Source organism: Miscanthus floridulus, chromosome 5, assembly GCF_019320115.1.
Source record: "Miscanthus floridulus cultivar M001 chromosome 5, ASM1932011v1, whole genome shotgun sequence".
NCBI lineage: Eukaryota > Viridiplantae > Streptophyta > Magnoliopsida > Poales > Poaceae > Miscanthus > Miscanthus floridulus.
The window spans coordinates 85,373,751-85,391,327 of record NC_089584.1 but is presented as its reverse complement, the minus strand read 5'-3'; the positions used below and the strand labels follow the sequence as shown (position 1 = coordinate 85,391,327).

The window sequence follows — 17,577 nt, the reverse complement described above, 5'->3', positions numbered from 1 at the left end:
TTGCCTCGGTTCCTGTCCTCCATGTTCTGTACCCCCTCAGAGAGCAGGGGCTTACCTTGGGGTAACAACCATAGAATACAGGAAGGTAAAATTTTGACGGAGCGAAATACTGTCAGCATTTATTTTATCCCAAATTTAATATTAGAAGAAATAAGATGTTGAAGCTAATTTAGTATGGACGGATAAATCAGGAATTGATGCGGCTACCTGGTTATGTAGTCGTCGATTAGGCCATGTCCAGGAAGAGGCGCTCAGCAGGGGCGGAGGGGCGATGGGGGTGGCGCTGGGAGGCGTCGGAGCAAGGGCGCACGGTGAGCCGACCAGGGGCGCCGCTGGCCCGGCAGCACGCCGCATGGTGAGCCGACCGCAGAGCACGACCACCCGTGCCAGCACGCCGGCTGAGCCAGGGCTGGGGCCAGTTCCGCGTCGAAACCCTAGGTCGACGTGGTGGCGGCACCGGGGGCCGTCTGCACACGCCTACGTAGAATTATTTCCGACAACAAAAGTGAACTGCAACTAGTGTACCTCTGTCCAGGATTGATAAGAGTTTTTTATAGGAGAAAAGTCAGATTTTACAAATTTTGATCAACAATTAGTCAAATTATATGCAAGTTTAGGGCATAAAACTTGCATAAGTAGATTTGTATTCAAAAGTGTATCTAAGATAATATTGACTTCTCTCTGGTCAAAGTACTCCTAACATTCATGGACGGGGGGAGTATATGCTCTCTGAAACACTAGGTTCTACTGACTAGAGGGAGTATCGGTTACAGAAGCTGAAAGTTTCTTATGAAACAATGGAAGAGTAGTATAGGGAGTTTATGCACAGGTGGTTTCAGGATCAGTTCATTTACTGTTTACCAGATTGCCGTGATATTTTTTATCCAGCATTCTTTTAATGATTGCCATTCTTTTAATGATCTCGCTATACACTTACTGACCCGGTGCATTTGACTCTATTATCTTAAACTTGCAGGTTTTTGCCGCCGCTCCCTACCCTGCCCTGCCGCCTGGTTCCGCCTTGCCCTCCCGCCGCCCCACAAAAGAAGAGGCAAGAACAATGAACCTGACCCTGGGAATAATTCTTGTAGGTACATATAGAACATTAATACTTACTTTTTATGAGATTAATTACGCTTAATTTCATTTTTTCATATGTCATACACTTGATCACATAGGTGCCTCCGTACTGGTACGCCCAGCATTCCCAGTGCTGGGAATACATGGTGGACAAGTGGTTGGAGCCCGGGTGGGTGGAGACACACACCGCTTGCCGGGACCGGTGTTTGCTGATGCCGTGTGCATCACACCATCAAGGCAGCCTGAGCCTCGATGAATATAGGGAAAAATGGGTACGCGAATTTATTTCTTTATTCTAACACTCAATTCTGCATAATTTCTAATCATTTTGCATTTTTGTCACAGTCGTCGTCACATGATGGCCAGCCTTGCTCCCAGTTCAAGGCATGGGTTCTGTCCAAAAAGGGCAAGGTGATGGCAAACATCGACTTCAACCCGGACGACCCGCTCAAGGCATACAGCGATCCCAGCATCCACAGCCGTGTCAGTGAGTACACGGCGATGGCAAGGCAGGTTCATGGGCCACAGTTCGATCCGAGCACCTAGGATCTTGATGGAGAAATCATGATGAGGGTGGGAGGAGGCAAGAAGCATGACCGGTACTGGATTGGCGATAGTACATTCGACACGGCCTCTACTCCCACTCTCTCCCAGATCTGAGCAAGGAGCACGAGCGCGAGCCCGATGATACGCCCTCGACCAACTGCTACACAGTACCAGATGGAGGCTCTCTAGGTTATTTCTTATTTATTCATCGTTCGTTGATTGTTACGTACTTTAGCTTTGTATTGTAACATTGGATGAAATGTTATAGGCCCGGGTGGAAGTAGAAATAAAGCAACGGGAGGAGATGGAGGCGAGGATGGCGAAGATGGAGGCGAAGATGGCGGCTGAGCGGCAGAACATGGAGGAAGAACAACGGCGGACGATGCAGAGGATAGAGGAAGAAAATCGGTTGAGGATGGACCAAATGTTCCAATACATGCAGAATTTTGCATCGAGTATGGGTCAAGCTTTGCCACCGCCACCGGTGCTATTCCCTCCACCTCAACCACACACAACTACTCCTGTGAGTCACTTGACACCTTCTGTTAGATCTATTTATTATTATTTTTTATGCCAAGATATTAGATGGATGGTTACCTTGCTTTTGCACTACATAAAAACTCACTAATTAACATTACATAAAAACTTCCATATTAGTTGACTTCCAACAGTACTATCAATTTAGCAACTGCAAGTTGTAGCACTTACAAACAATAAGAAATGAACTTGTATGTATTACAAGTAAACACAGCTACCAGTACCTTAACAAGGAAAGGAAAACGGTGTATTTGAGTAAACACAGCTACCAATACCTTAACAAGTGCTTTTTAATTTGTATTATTTATATTCAGTGAACCTTTGCTTTATCATATATGGTCAAGTGCTTTTTAATTTGTATTATTTATATTCAGTTAACCTTTGTATATGTGGCCATGAAATTGATTGGTATTGGTGCTAGCTGGGCGTCTGCTCCTTACCAGCGTATTGCCTGCATGGTCTTGTACTGCACTGGAACTGTCTGCTACTGCTGGTTGGCTGACTGATTGCCTGCTTTTTTATGTGTTCTTTGTTGATGTCTTTGCAATCAGCATTCATGCCAAAATTCACCTACTGTTCCTGATCCTGATCACTACCTGCTGCTGCTGGTAGATGACCGCTTTAGGACTGTGTTCATTTTTGACTTATTGGCTCTCAGTGCGAAATGGCGCATGTCAATTTGGAAACTTGTGAACTTCCATAGTAGTTTAGATTTTGTAGAATCTTTTGTTTTTTTTTGCAATGTAACAAAAATGATCAACAGGTATCACGTGAATAATGAATTAAGTGCAATCTCCATGTGTCAAGGAACCTTAGATATTAAGTGCATCACATATAAATATCAATCTTGTCTCACACATACAATCTCTTCTCTTTTATGCAGAATCAATCAGGTGGCATCAAATAATCAGTCTTAAGACCCGGATTTATCACAGTGGTACCAAGGGCCTCCGCAGTGATTGCATTTCCCTTTGTGGCTTATTGTGACTTAGTTGTGACTTGTGATGATGGTTTACTGTGAATTGTGATGATGGCTTATTGTAAATTGTGATGATGGTTTATTATGCCTGTGAAATACAATTATGTCTGTGACATATAATTATGCTTGTGAGCTTTATTGTGAATTGTGATGGTTTATTGTGAATTGAGAGGGGTCCGTTATATGGGACAGATTAGTAAAAGGGGGGGGGGGTATTGGTCGCTTTGCCGAGTGTAACACTCGGCAAAGAGACGCTTTCCCGAGTGTCGAGCCAAAACACTCGGCGAAGAAACCAATTTCTATTATTCTGGGAACCTTTTTTGCCGAGTGTTTCGTCTTTGCCGAGTGTATTCAAAATGGACACTCGGCAAAGTGACCATAAAATCTGCTCATGACGCGCTTGTTTACCGAATGTATTGGGCGTGACACTCGGCAAAGTGTGTAAACGTTGCTGAGTGCTTTGGTCTTGACACTCGGCAAACTTTATAACCTTTACTGATGTGTTTTGGTCTTACACTTGACAAACTTTAGTAGCTTTATCGAGTGTTCTAGAGATGACACTTGGCAAAGTTTACAAACTTTGCCGAGTGTTTTAGGCTTGACACTCGGCAAACTTGAGAAACATTACCGAGTGGTTTTCCGTCGTGCACTCAGGCAAAATCGCCTTCACCGTGCCATCCCGTTATCATTTTTGTGCCGAGAGTTTCTTTTTGCCGAGTGTTTATTGACACTTAGACAAACTATTTGCCGAGTGCACGATAAAAAACACTCGGCAAACTACTGTTTGCCGACAAAATAATACCGTGTGTTGTACTGCTGAGTGTTACACTCGGCAAAGAATTTGCCGAGTGTCTTTGGGCCTTTGCCGAGTAGTGTGTGATACACACTTGTGAAACTAGCACTAGGTAGCTTAGATGAATCCTAGCGAATTGGAAGGAAAGCCTATTTTTAAAGATGTTTGATTTGGGCGAAAATTGTCTATTTTTATAGCCATTAGAACTCTCCAGTAAGGTCATAGAACCTTAGGCTATGTGTTGGGTGACTAGCAGTAAACGGTGCACAGGACCTTAACATCCAGTGGTCACTGGGAGTTGTACCACCAAAGGTAGGTATCAACATGTCACACAGGAGTTCGAGAACTCCTAGACGCATTGAGATTGTCTAGTGGGGTCACTGGAGAGCTCCACTAGAGGTTCAGTACGAAGAAGGTTCCACAGTAAACGGAGAAGGTTTCACGGTAACGAGAAGGGTGCCATCCTTCCCATTATGGAATCTATACATCTCTAGGGACACAACTCTAGCACCAATGATGAAATTGATATGACACTAGAACGACTCTCATCATGGAAGCTGGTTGTCACATTATTAATTTGATACACTCTGAGAAACCATAGTATATCTTATAGCCATCTAATCGGCTCAGTTATCTACGACAAATTCTATAAGTATGTTATGATGTCCTGGGTCATAATGGTGTTGAACAAACAATGCTAGACCGCCATAGCCCATGGATCTATTGTGCCCCCTACAAGATAATTAAATATAGTATTTTAAGGTAGTTTTATATTTAAACATCTATGAAAAAATCAAAATAGATCATCAAACATAAATGACTCGATATTCATACCCAAAGATCAAAGTCCCAAACTAATAGATGTTGCGTGACATGGAGGTTCATTATTTGTCACGAGAAGCAAACTACTCCCTCTAGTCCGGTTTATAAGGCCATTACCAGAAAATAGAATATTCTTAGCCAACCACTAATTCCCTTGAGGGGCGAAATTGAACCCTCAAGGAATATATCAATACCTAGGTGGTTGTAGGAAACCTCCAAGGAAATACATATTTCTTGAGTGGTAACCCAAACCACTAAGGCAATTTCACATTTAGTTGACTTTTAGTCCAAACCGCGAAGGTAATTTTACATTTCCTTGAGTATTATCACAAACTACCAATGTAATTGCATATTTTCTTATGTGCTATTCTAGCTGCAAAGTTAATTCCTTCTTTTGTTGAGTGTTATCGCAAATCGCCATGGTAATTGAACATTTCCTTGGGTGTTATTCCACACCACCAAGAAAAATGCACTTTTCCAAGTAAAATGTTATGGTTGCCTAGAAAAAATGTTCATTTTGTAGCCTATCATATTAAGCACCAATAATATAAGGACTTATTGCAAACTTGTTAGTTAGACATTGAATTTATAGAGACAAATGCTTCTTTGAGATGGTTGTGGAATGAAATACAATTTTTTCTTGGTACATCAATCTAACAAATGGTACAATTTTGAGTTGTTGTCCATTAGAGAATGTGTATTTGCACTTACCTTGAGATAACTAGTTAGTTTTAAAGCTAGCATGCAACGTATTAATATAGGATGAAGACAAATTTATATCAAAGTTATAGAGATCGAAGAGATCTACAAATTTGTAGTTGATGACCATTTCATTTAAAATTACTTAGAGTCCTAAAATTATATTTTGAGTTCCCAAACTTTTGAAATTCAAATTCTTTGAGTTTTCCAAATGACCTCAGGATTGAGATAATACCTAAACCAAAGTTGTAGTACTTGACGAGATATAAAACTTTTTAGTTAAAAAATTTTTCATCTAAAATCATTTATGTTCTCAAATATTCATTATAAGATTCATTAAAGTGAATATAAATAGAAAAAATAATTGGTTTAGTCACAAGTGATTTTGTGTTGTAGTGGTAGGTGGTTTTCATGTGAAAATCAAGTCGTGACTTTGATTCCCGTCTCCAAGCATAAAAGCAGATTTCTCTTGAGAGGTTTTTTTCTATATATATCTTTTGTGGTTAGTATACCTCAAGAAAATATATCCTTATTTGACCATATAATTTCCTTGAGGGTCATAGTACTCAAGTAAATATATATCCTTAGATGCTGGTATATTTTCTGTTGGTATATTTAACGCACATAGATAAATCAGCAAGCATACAAATACCGCTGTAGCTTTCACCCGGAAGTATTCCAAGTATTGTATCCATAGGGAAATGTGTGAGACTAATTACGATCTAACTTAACTAGGAGTAGCAACAAGGTTAAGATAAATAGGAGCGTAGAGAGGAAAACTAGGGTTCTCTAGTTCTGACTTGGGTAAGCTATATCTTCTACTATTCAATTGGGGACATTACTTAAGGAAAGACACCAATAGCGGATGCTTCCTATAGTAACCGTGTCCTACTTGCCCTACAAACAGGAGGTGGACTACAGAGGATTCAACAAAGCTATAAGAGTCACCCTCATGAGCTACCACTGATCCGGAATGTAGGATGCATCCACAAGTAACTAGAGTCTAAGCACCACGCTTACACTACAATTACTACTTTACTCTTTCCGGATAAAGAATAAAGCAATCAAACGAGTTGTGAACCTAATGAATAATATAAACAAGAAGCTTACTTGAATTAGAAGTTGATTACTAGAAAAATCTCAGAGGCAAGCTCAGATAGAACTTGGATCCACCAAGGTACAAGCCGTATAGAGGGCACCTAACAGGCCGACATCTCCTCCAAACTCTTCCCTCACTCTCTATCTCACTATTATTTACAAGACTAGATCTTATGGAGGACTAATCTTCTCTTGATAGCTGGCTCTGATTCTGAAGATATGAATTAGGGTTTTTAGGGATCTACTGAGGGATAGGGGTAGGGGCTGATATATATAGGCCGGAGCATCAATCCTGAGCCCTCGGATCAAACTGACTTGAATAAACGTCGAAGATTGGATCTCAATGGTGGTGGAAAATCGACTTTCGAAGCGAAGGCTGACTGGTGGGACCCATAGGCTGGCCAACCTATAGGTGGGGCCGGTCGGCCCCACATGATAGCTCCTTAGGGTCTGCTTCGGTGGAGAGCCTCCTGGAGTCTTTTAGAATCTTCCCACACTGTTTACGCAGTGGAATTTTATAATTTCCTTTGATGTATAGGTCCCTCTTGATAGTTTTCTAGATAAACCCTGCTGAAAACACAGATTCACCAAAACTCATAGAATTTATTAGTTGAAATCCCTATACCTATGTTTGATGATGGAATTAAGTATAAATGCAGGTTATGTTGATGGATTATAATTGGTGTTAGTGACCGTCAACAAGCTCCCCCAAGCTTAACCTTCGCTAGTCCCTGAGCAAAGCTAAACTCAGCAATGGATCAGGAGTTGCTTTAATGCTTTCATGCCTCAAAAGTACATATGCATTTAATCAATAATTCTCCTCCGGATTAGAATAAACTGATCTAACTTTTAAACTTACCCATATTACCTTCAACCATGGGGCTTCTTAACCTTCACTTGGGTCTTGAGCAAGTCAAGCACTATGTCTTAAGTTCTTTGTTTTACCATTGTTCTAGAGTTTTTATAAGTTTTTAAAATAAAACTCAGAGATTCTATTGTATGACACTCTCAAGTCTCTCAATATATGTGGTATTTATGGATCCTCACCAAGGAAATAAAGATGCTATGCCTTTTCTCTTCCTACTACTAAGGCTTATGTGGAGTTCATAGGTAGGGAGAAAGCTAGAGCATACTTGCAATGTATATATTGTAAAGTCAAATAATGGATTCAAAGAGAATTGAGTCATACAATCAAATCAAGATATGCATGTGTGTGGATATATGGTGGATATAAATGGTGGCTAACCTAATTCTACTTTGCTCCTTGAAAACATATCTCTCTTTTTGAAACTTGGAAACATTTGCTAGAGAACAAGGGCTATCTTATTCATCTTTTTTTCAGGCGGGCATCTAAGTACCCATTGTTTTAGATATCTCGAACACTTGTCCATTTTTCTCAATCTCTTTTTTTCTTTTCTTTTTTTACTTTTGAATAACCTTTGCATAGCCCTATGTCTCTTTTCTGTAACAAAACTTTGAGAGAGATATCAATAAGAACTTAGAGCATTTATTTGGTGGATGAAAAACCTAACAAGCATGTTTTTGGGTTCACTCCTAGTGTGGGAGTAGAACATTTTTTGGGTGGATATAGATGGAAGGCATGTTTTGCTCCTACCCTCAGTGTAGGAGTAGTGCATATGTGGGTGGAGTGTACGTGATCTTGATTTTAAGAGCATGACAAACCTCTCATAAGGGTCAACAAAGCTTGACAAAATTCAATACAAAAGCAAGCAGCATATATGTGGATGTTTTCCTAGCCTAAATAACATGTATGGCTCCGGTGGGAATTCAAGTTTTGTCATATAGGAACTCATCGTATAGCATTTTTGTGTTTTTCAAAAGATAAATCTCTAGAACTTTAGTGTCACTTGGAACAAGATAAACAACAACTCAGACCATCTCATATCATATTCGTCAATTATCTAGACTTAGATCAAGGATATACTACCCACGAGTTTCAAGTTCAGAGTAAATCCTTATATCGAAACAATCTTATCCAAAACTCAGGAGAATTCAAGGCTAACAACTATGTACTTGAAAGGAATTACAACAAAGCAACTATTCATTATTTCCATTTTAAGAGATTATTCTGAGTTCTCTTTATTTTATTCAACTCTTGAAAATAAATTAAAGCAAACTCGACACACTTTTTATTTTATTTTCAATTTTACTAGATCACACATTATTACTATGATGACTAATGTAAAGATACATTTTGATTTTGTTTTTCATTCATCATTTTTTAACTATTAAAAAGAAACTAAAATTAAAACAAAAAGGGGAAAGAATACTTACCTCGATACACAGAGGTGCTTCTCCCCCAAGCTAGCTCTTTCGTTGAGGGTTCGGTATTGTAAGTCCTTCGAATCAGACTTCTCCTTGTGAAGTTCATTGATCAAGTACCTTGGTTTGCTCTGAAGATAAGAATTCTTGAGGTGGCATCTCTAATGATGATGTCACCTTCTTCCATCAAACCTGTCTTGGTTTTGAGTTTGGATTTTGGTTTGACAGGTTCAAAACACTAGTAGAAATTTAGAGAATCAACTAACTCTCCCATACTTTGCTTGAAGTGTGTCCTGCTCATAAGACAAGATACAGATCAAGTGCATGGGCTCTATTGGTTGGAAAACACCAACAGAACCAAAAACTTTATTTATTCTTCTCTAACCTTAGGCACATCGAACAAGATGAAGTTGATGTTATGCGCTTTGTTTAATTGTAACATTGGTGGTAAGATCACAAGATTGTGCATGAATATAGCATTTAAGTACATTTGGCCAAAATGGTTAAATTTCTTAACCTACGAAAAGATTGTCCATAAGGTATAACTCTTTACATGATTATGACTATCATCTTCCAGAGATAAGATGTGCACTTTTTAACTCATTTGGTTAAGACTATGAGATCAAGAAAGTGGTGCTAGGAACAAGCTTAACATGTTGAGTTAATCAAGGTTGAATCAAGTAATGGAGTTGTAACCCAAACATATTTGTTTCTTATTTGTGTGCCTACCAGAATTAAGAAAAGCTTTTTAAATAATGACCATTTACCTTAGGATGTTACCTTTAGTCATTAGAGCGTGAAAACACCATATGACTAAGGGTAGATGAATCATGATGGTTCTTCCCTTTTGCTTCAAGTTTTCCTTACTCGGATAGTCTTCGCATCTTGAGCTATTCATGAGCTTCTTGTTTCCTAGATTGCACCTTTTCTTTCTCATCCTTTTGTCATGTCATCTTTTTGCTTCTTTGATCTTGCCACTTTGTTGGTCCTTCTGCCTCACCCTTTGTTTTATGCACTCATCTTCTTCCTCTTTGTTCCATAGCTGTAATGGTGGCTGGGTTTGTGGATTCATACCAAACCATGAACTAGGCATAGCTCATATTCATTCGTCTAGTTCTTCCATCCATCATGAATGAGTTGTGTCTTCTTTGCATAATGTTATTGGAGTTCATAATGTGCATGGCTTCATCTCTGATTTGAATACATCTCGTGACTTACCAATATTGATGTGAGAGTTTCTTATAGGGGTTAGTCCACAAAATATCCAGTGCCTACTAAAGCATACTATCGACTCAAAAACAAACCTAGACACCACGTCTAATTTGATTTAGGAAGGCATTTTAACCTAAGCACCACGCTTAATTTAAAAGCCTTTAGAAGTAAAATCAGCACACCTTTTGGTTCAAGAATCAAACTATACACCATGTCTAATTTAATTTAGGAAAACAATTTAAACTAAGCACCATGCCTAATTTAGAAGATGTAAGATCATACTCAAAACCTTAAGCATACTATAGTAACAAAGGTAGCATGAAAGCATTATAGAGATTTACTCAAATAGAGATGAAAGAGAATGATTGTTATTTAGCAAATTGAGCATGGCTTAAAGGTAGAGACAATCAAGATGAATTAGCAACATGGCATAAGATTTTTTAGAGAAGTTCATCCCCCACATTTGAATTTTGTAAGGTAAAATCAAGTTTGGATGGATGTGATTCAATGTTGCATGATGATTGGTTGGACATACCTTGAGTCATCATCGTTCATCATTTTTGCTTCAAACCTAGAACGGTTAGTGATAAAAATGCCCAAAGGAATATTTTCCCAATTATGCTTCTATGCTTATTTCATAAGGGTATCACAGCAGAAGGTGAAAACTCATATTATCTTCCGAAAGTGCTTGTTTTAGGATAGAAGCTCATCCTTAGGAAACCTTTGAATTGTGTTTCTAATTGGTGAAGTGGTTTCCCTTCCAACACCAACCTTTGGGTGCCTATCTCAAGATTCATGCCAATGAGATTTGCAATATTTTATGATAACATATGCATCTACAACCACCCTTTCAAAGTCTTTATGAACAGAAAGTATGAGGGGATTGAAGATCTTGTGTGTGACAATATTAGAAAGAATGATTGATTTAGGAGATTTCTCATGTGAGCATGGATTTGATGAGGTGTTCATGAAATAACTTCCATGCTCGTCGATGTCATCTTCCTTTTCAAGCTATGAGGGTGTTTCTTCATGAATGTCTATAGGCGGAAATATTGTCTCCATCATTCCATGCCTATGACATTTATTGGATGTTTTATTGTCCAAGATTTCCCATGGATTGGTGGCTCTCGGGTTGATCTCGTCTAAGGCCTCCTCCAAACTTGGATGAGTCTTGTTTATTAAAGAGATTGATTTAAGCTCACCGTTTGGATCTAAGCCAAGTTTGGATTCTACCCATAAGGCTTCGTCCTTGTCCATCCATTCTTTAGCAACGACATATAAGTTCTTAATACATTCTAGCCATTGTCGTTGCTCTTCATGGTCATCCTTGTGGCCTTCATGACTCCTATACTTTGGGTGTCTTAATGGATTTTTAGGGTCATCATGAGACTTAGGAGAAAGAGCATAAGAGGGATCATTGGGGTCAAGGATGGGTTGAGAGATGTGTTTAGATAAGACATCTAATGTGATCATAGAAGGGGAGATTATAGGATTGGCTAAATAACTCATCTCTCCTTCTATATCATTACTTGACATGCCACCCTTGAGTTATTTCCAATGTCCTACATGGGAATAAGGACGCTTTCTAAGAGATCCCTTCTTGAGAGGAATTGAATTATATTCGCTTGAAGGTCTCTTATTGTGGGGGATATGACCCCCGGTATCCATAGGACAAGACATGGGCCGCACCATCAGAGGTGGCCCAACCCATAAGATCATGGCATGCGGCACGTGGCACTGCTCGGCGTACACTGCAAAGCATCTAGAAGATCTAATCGGATACTACATATATTATAATCTAATACTTGCCATGTTACCGACTAGGATACTTTTCTTGTAACCCTACCCCTCTAGAGTATATAAGGAGGGGTAGGGGTCCCCTAGACGGTGGATCTGATCACATGCAATATCATATGATAGCCAATACAAAACAACAGACCATAGGAGTAGGGTATTACGTTATGCTGACGACCCAAACCTGTCTAACTCTTGTGTCTTTGTTGCCTTCTTGTTCTTGATTACACGCACCTCTGCCGATCAATCTACCTTCATGGGATACCCCTTGGAGGACTGCCAATGATATTCTATCAACAGTTGGCATGCCAGGTAGGGATTGTGCATGCTATTTCCATGACAAACAAGATGATACATTTTGTAGGCTCTTCGTCCTCTCCAAAGCCTGGCCCGATCTTTATGGTTGGATTGATCTCCTAGGTCATTAATGCTAACAGAGACAGAGAGATCATTGAGTCGGTGCAGATCGATTCTACGCTGAACACACCAACACCTGCAATCGCAAACCCAATCTTGGAACCACCTCTAAGGTCGTCTTCACCAACAACTCGCTGTCTGCTCTCCTGCTACCTGAGGAAGTAGATTAGCAACGACGATCTAATCACATCCATCGATCAGGTCGGCCAGAAGCTCGCCAACTATCTCTCCCTCATGGAATCAGCTCTGACCACTCTAGTTGGGCGCCAACCACCTCCTGATTCTGATCTATCGGAAGCCGATCAGGAAGCTCCAGGGGATACGACCACCATCCATCAGGATGCACTAAGGGACAAGTTCACCGACCAGATGGGAGACATCTATGCTCTCGCCAACCTGATCGCCGACCAACTCTCTCTGACTATCAATATGCTGCAAATTGGCCAACGTCCAGAAGAATCCCTCCACACCATCCTAGAAAAAAATCCAAACTCTAAGTCCCAAGGCTCTAGGGAGATTATCGCCAAAACCGTTGCCGTCCGAGCCGCTAAACGAACCATCTGAGCCGCTAAGCGAGCCACCCAAACTACTTATTCCGACCTCCTGCCACATTGTAATGATGATCACCGTGAAGAATGGTGCCATGATAGCCGCGACCATCACCATGATGACAAGCCAGAAAGCTCAAGAGCCGGGCAATTTTGTCGACGCTGACCAGACATTCTGTCTAAAGCTAAGTCATGCTTTAATATTCTTCTAAATATTCCCCAACCTTCATATATCTCCATGATGTTTCTCCAAGCTGTTTTGTCCATGTTTGCTCTCCAAACGATTTTCTTTCATGTATACCATCTTAAAGATGACATACAACTAAGTCTAAGGCAAATCCTCGAACAGTCATGTTGATGCTCGGATGTTCCTAGAGATAGCCCTATCTCTGGCTTCTCCCTACATGTGCAAGAGGGCCTACCATCTATGTTTGGGGTGGTCGACAGTGCCTCCTTAGCAATGCCCTGCTCTTCCTACACACATAGGGGCTCCATGCTCCGCATTATGGTTAACAGGCTAGCTAGGGCTAGAGACTCAGCTACACACTAATTGGTCGCACGGTTTATATTAAATATAAATACATCTACAGAATAACACTAAGTGTTCACACCAACTGATCGCCGAGCTGCATATGCTATTTCATCACCATTACTGATTTTTCTCCAAAGTTCATATATTTTATTTTTACATCATCTACTACCCATTCTACACATTTGTTTTGTAGGAGCACGGATCGATCAACGAGCTTACGCTTAGGGACTAGACAAGATGATCATCGTTTGGGTGGTCGGACCATCTATCGGACGGACTTCACCGCCAACCAACTAGTCAGACTGCTCGGCACTCACTCCTACTCGGTGTTCACTTCACTGCCGACTAGTTGGTTGGACTGCTCATCGCATGGGCTTCATCGTCAGCTACGCTAGGGGTTCGCTAGCTACACTGGGGACTCCTCGATGTTTGGATTCTTCTACTCAATGCTCACTTCACTGCCGACCAGTTGGTTGGGCTACTCGGTGCTCATTTCTTCGACAACCAACTGGCCGGATTATTCGTCGCTTCATTATCAGCTATGCTAGGGGCTTACCAGCTAAGTTGGGGACTCCCTTGGTGGCCGAATCTTGCTATGTCTCATCGATGTGCTATCAAGCTGCTCCATGTTGTTTGGATCAGGGTGCTGATCTTGGGCAGCACATCTAGGGTCTTGATACGCGCATGTCAGATGACATCGGTAAGCTTTCATTAAAAATTCTTTGACACTACTACAAGATATCTTCAAAATCTTCCAGCGGGCTCGGGGACTACGTGTGTATGCGTCATCTCGCGATGATTGTATTTATTTCTACACTGGTTTCCAGCGACATTGGGGACTAGGCCAACACCTAAAGACTACTACTTTGGACCCTAGCACCACGTGACTATGTCACCTACTGCCAGGCTTAGGGATTAAGTGGCTACACTTCACCTGGCGGTGAATGTAGTGCTTATTTCTTGATTTACACTCCTTATTGATGGAGTCTAAGTGGCTACACTTCTCTTAAGGGGAAGAATTTTTCAATTTTTATCTTGAGCCCCTTACATCCTTCTGGCAAGCCTTACTTGGCTAAGTTCGAGATCGATTAACCTGTTAAACTGGTTGGCTCCTACTTTCACTGCTCAGTTCACTGCTTTCACTAGTCAGCTACGACTTTCACCGCTCAAGTCACTGGTTTCACTGGTAGGCTACGACTTTCACTGCTCAGGTCACCGGTTTAACTGGTCGGCTTTGACTTTCACCATCCAGGTCACTAGTTTAACTGGTCGGCTTTGACTTTCACCACTCAGGTCACCAGTTTAATAGGTTGGCTTTGATTTTCACCATCCAGGTCATCAGCAAAACTGATCGACTTTGTGTTAAACTGCTCGAACTTGATCTAGATGGCATCGCCAAGCGGATACAAGGCGCTCAGGGACTAGCTGTGGGTGATATGACCCTCGGTATCCATAGGATAAGACATGGGCTGCACCATTAGAGGTGGCCCTGCCCACAAGATCAAGGCATGCGGCACTGCTCGGCGTACACCGCAAGGCATCTAGAAGATTTGATCAGATACTATAGATATTAAATCTAATACTTGCCATGTAACCAACTAGGATACTTTCCTTGTAACCCTACCCCTCTAGAGTATATAAGGAGGGGCAAGGGTCCCCTAGATGGTGGATCTGATCACACGCAATATCATACAATAGCCAATACAAACCGACAGACCACAGGAGTAGGGTATTACGAAGTGCTGATGGCCCAAACTTGTCTAACTCTTGTGTCTCTATTGCCTTTGTGTTCTTGATTATGCGCACCTCTACTGATCAATCTACCTTCGCGTGATACCCCTTGGAGGCCTACCGATGATATTCTGTCGACACTTGTGGAACTGGAAGTTTAAGCTTTTCCTAAAATCATCAAAAAGATCATCCTCGCAAGAAATTTCAAAAGGTTGAATTTCTTCTTCCTTTGGAGGATTTGGATTTTAGGGTATAGATGGTTTAGGATTGATAGCTAAACCTTGGGATTGAAGTGGTTGTGATTTGGCTATCAAAACTTCCTCTTCTTATTCGGGAGATGATTCCTTCTCTTCCTTGAGGAGTTTATTATGATTGCTAGTGAAAGGAGTTTTTCCACTAATCTTATCGAGCATAGACCTTGCTTCACTATTAGATAGATGAAGGAAAGCTTCTTTAGAGGCTGCATCAAGGGATTCCATGGAATCCTTGCTAAGACCCATGTAAAAATGTTGAAGGAGCATTGGGTCTGGAATAGCAAGATCCGGACTAGTGATGATGAGGTCATTAAAATGATCCCATGATGTGTCAAGAGATTCTTCTTCTAGTTGTTTAAAATTTAGAACCTCTTTTCGAAGGCTAACCACTTTAGAGATGGGAAAGAAACGTAAATAAAATTTAGAGCATAGCATTTCCCAATCTCCTTGCATACTTCCTACGGTTTGATTGTACCATTATTTAGCTCTTTCCGTCAAAGAGAACAGAAACAACCTCCATCTTAAGGTTTTGTCAGACATGCCAGCAATACGCAAGCATGCACAGGTCTATTCAAACTCTTGCAGGTGTGAGTATGGGTTTTTGTTGCCTTCTTCCGAAAAGGATTGATCCTGAATTAGTTTTATAAAACATGGGTGCAGCTCATAACCAGATGTAAGAATAGGCTCTATAGATTTTGGTGGCTCTAGGTGCGTGCTTGTAGGTTCAGCATATAGGTAGATAGGAGTGGAATCCATGATAAAAGAAAAAGAATAAATGTAAGAAGATAAAAGATAAGAGATTAAGCTAGGCTGGTAGTTAGTTCAGCAATCATTTCTCTAGCAATGGCGCCAGAAAGCTTGTTAGTATATTTAACGCACACAGATAAATCCGCAAGTGCATGGATACCGCTGTAGCTTTCACCTAGAAGTATTATAAGTATCGTATGCATAGGGAAATATGTGAGACTAACTACGATCTAATTTAACTAGGCATAGCAACAAGCTTAAGATAAATAGGAGCGTAGAGAGAAAAATTAAGGTTCTCTAGTTCTGACTTGGGTAAGCTATGCCTTATACTATTCAACTGGGGACATTACTTAAAGAAAGACACCAACACAGGATGCTTCCTGTAGTAACCGCGTCCTACTTGCCCTATAAACAGGAGGTGGACTATAAAGGATTCAATGAGGCTATAAGAGTCACCCTCGTGAGCTACCACCGATCCAGAATGCAGGATGCATCCACAAGTAACTAGAGTCTAAGCACCATGCTTACACTATAATTACTACTTTACCCTTCCCAAATAAAGAATAAAAGCACTCAAACGAGTTGTGAACCTGATGAATAATATAAATAAGAAGCTTACTTGAATCAGAAGTTGATTACCAGAGAAATCTCAGAGGCAAGATCAGATAGAACTTGGATCCGCCAAGGTACAAGCCATAGAGAGAGCACCGATAGGTCGACATCTCCTCCAAACTCTTCCCTCACTCTCCATCTCACTATTATTTACAAGACTAGATCCTATGAAGGACTAATCTTCTCTTGATAGCTCGCTCTGATCCTAAAGATATGAATATGGGTTTTTAGGAATCTGCCGAGGAAGGGGGGGTAGGGGCTGATATATATAGGCCAAAGCATCAATCCTGAGCACTCAGATCAAACCGACTTGAATAAACGATGAAGATTGGATCTCAATGGCGGTAGGAAACTAACTTTTGAAGCAGAGGCTGACTGGTGGGACCCACATGCTGGCCGACATACAGGTGGGGCCGACTGGACCCACATGGTAGCCCCTCGGGGTCTGCTTCGGTGGAGAGTGTAACAACCCAAAAATCCACACACCAAAAATCACAACTACAAAATTTTTGTTGTTACCCCATGCAATGTTGAGTGACATCTGTAGGAGCCAACCCTAGGTGTGCATTAGTTGTAAACCAACTAAACAATTTCATGAGCATGGCATGCCATTTGTTAATTATGTTTATTTAAATACTGACAAATAAAATATAGCATACATTGTTAACTCAAATGGTGATTTGGATTTTCATTTGTTTTATGTAATGCCTAACAACTCCTTTAAAGAAATAAACCATAAATTAATTATTAATCAAACCAAAGAATAGATGCTTAAAAGAGAAAACTATTTCTATTTTTGTATAACAAAACTACACCTATTTTTGTTATACAAAATAGCTAAATAAAGTTCCTAATATATATAAAAGAATGTTGTGGACCTCATATCTAAAACT

The 17,577-nt window shown here is 40.6% G+C and overlaps 1 pseudogene; it reads left to right on the top strand.

Annotated features, from left to right (window-relative positions):
* Positions 1 to 271: 271 nt before the first annotated feature.
* The window catches only part of LOC136454855 (uncharacterized), a 52,557-nt pseudogene continuing 35,251 nt past the window's right edge, over positions 272 to 17,577 (top strand).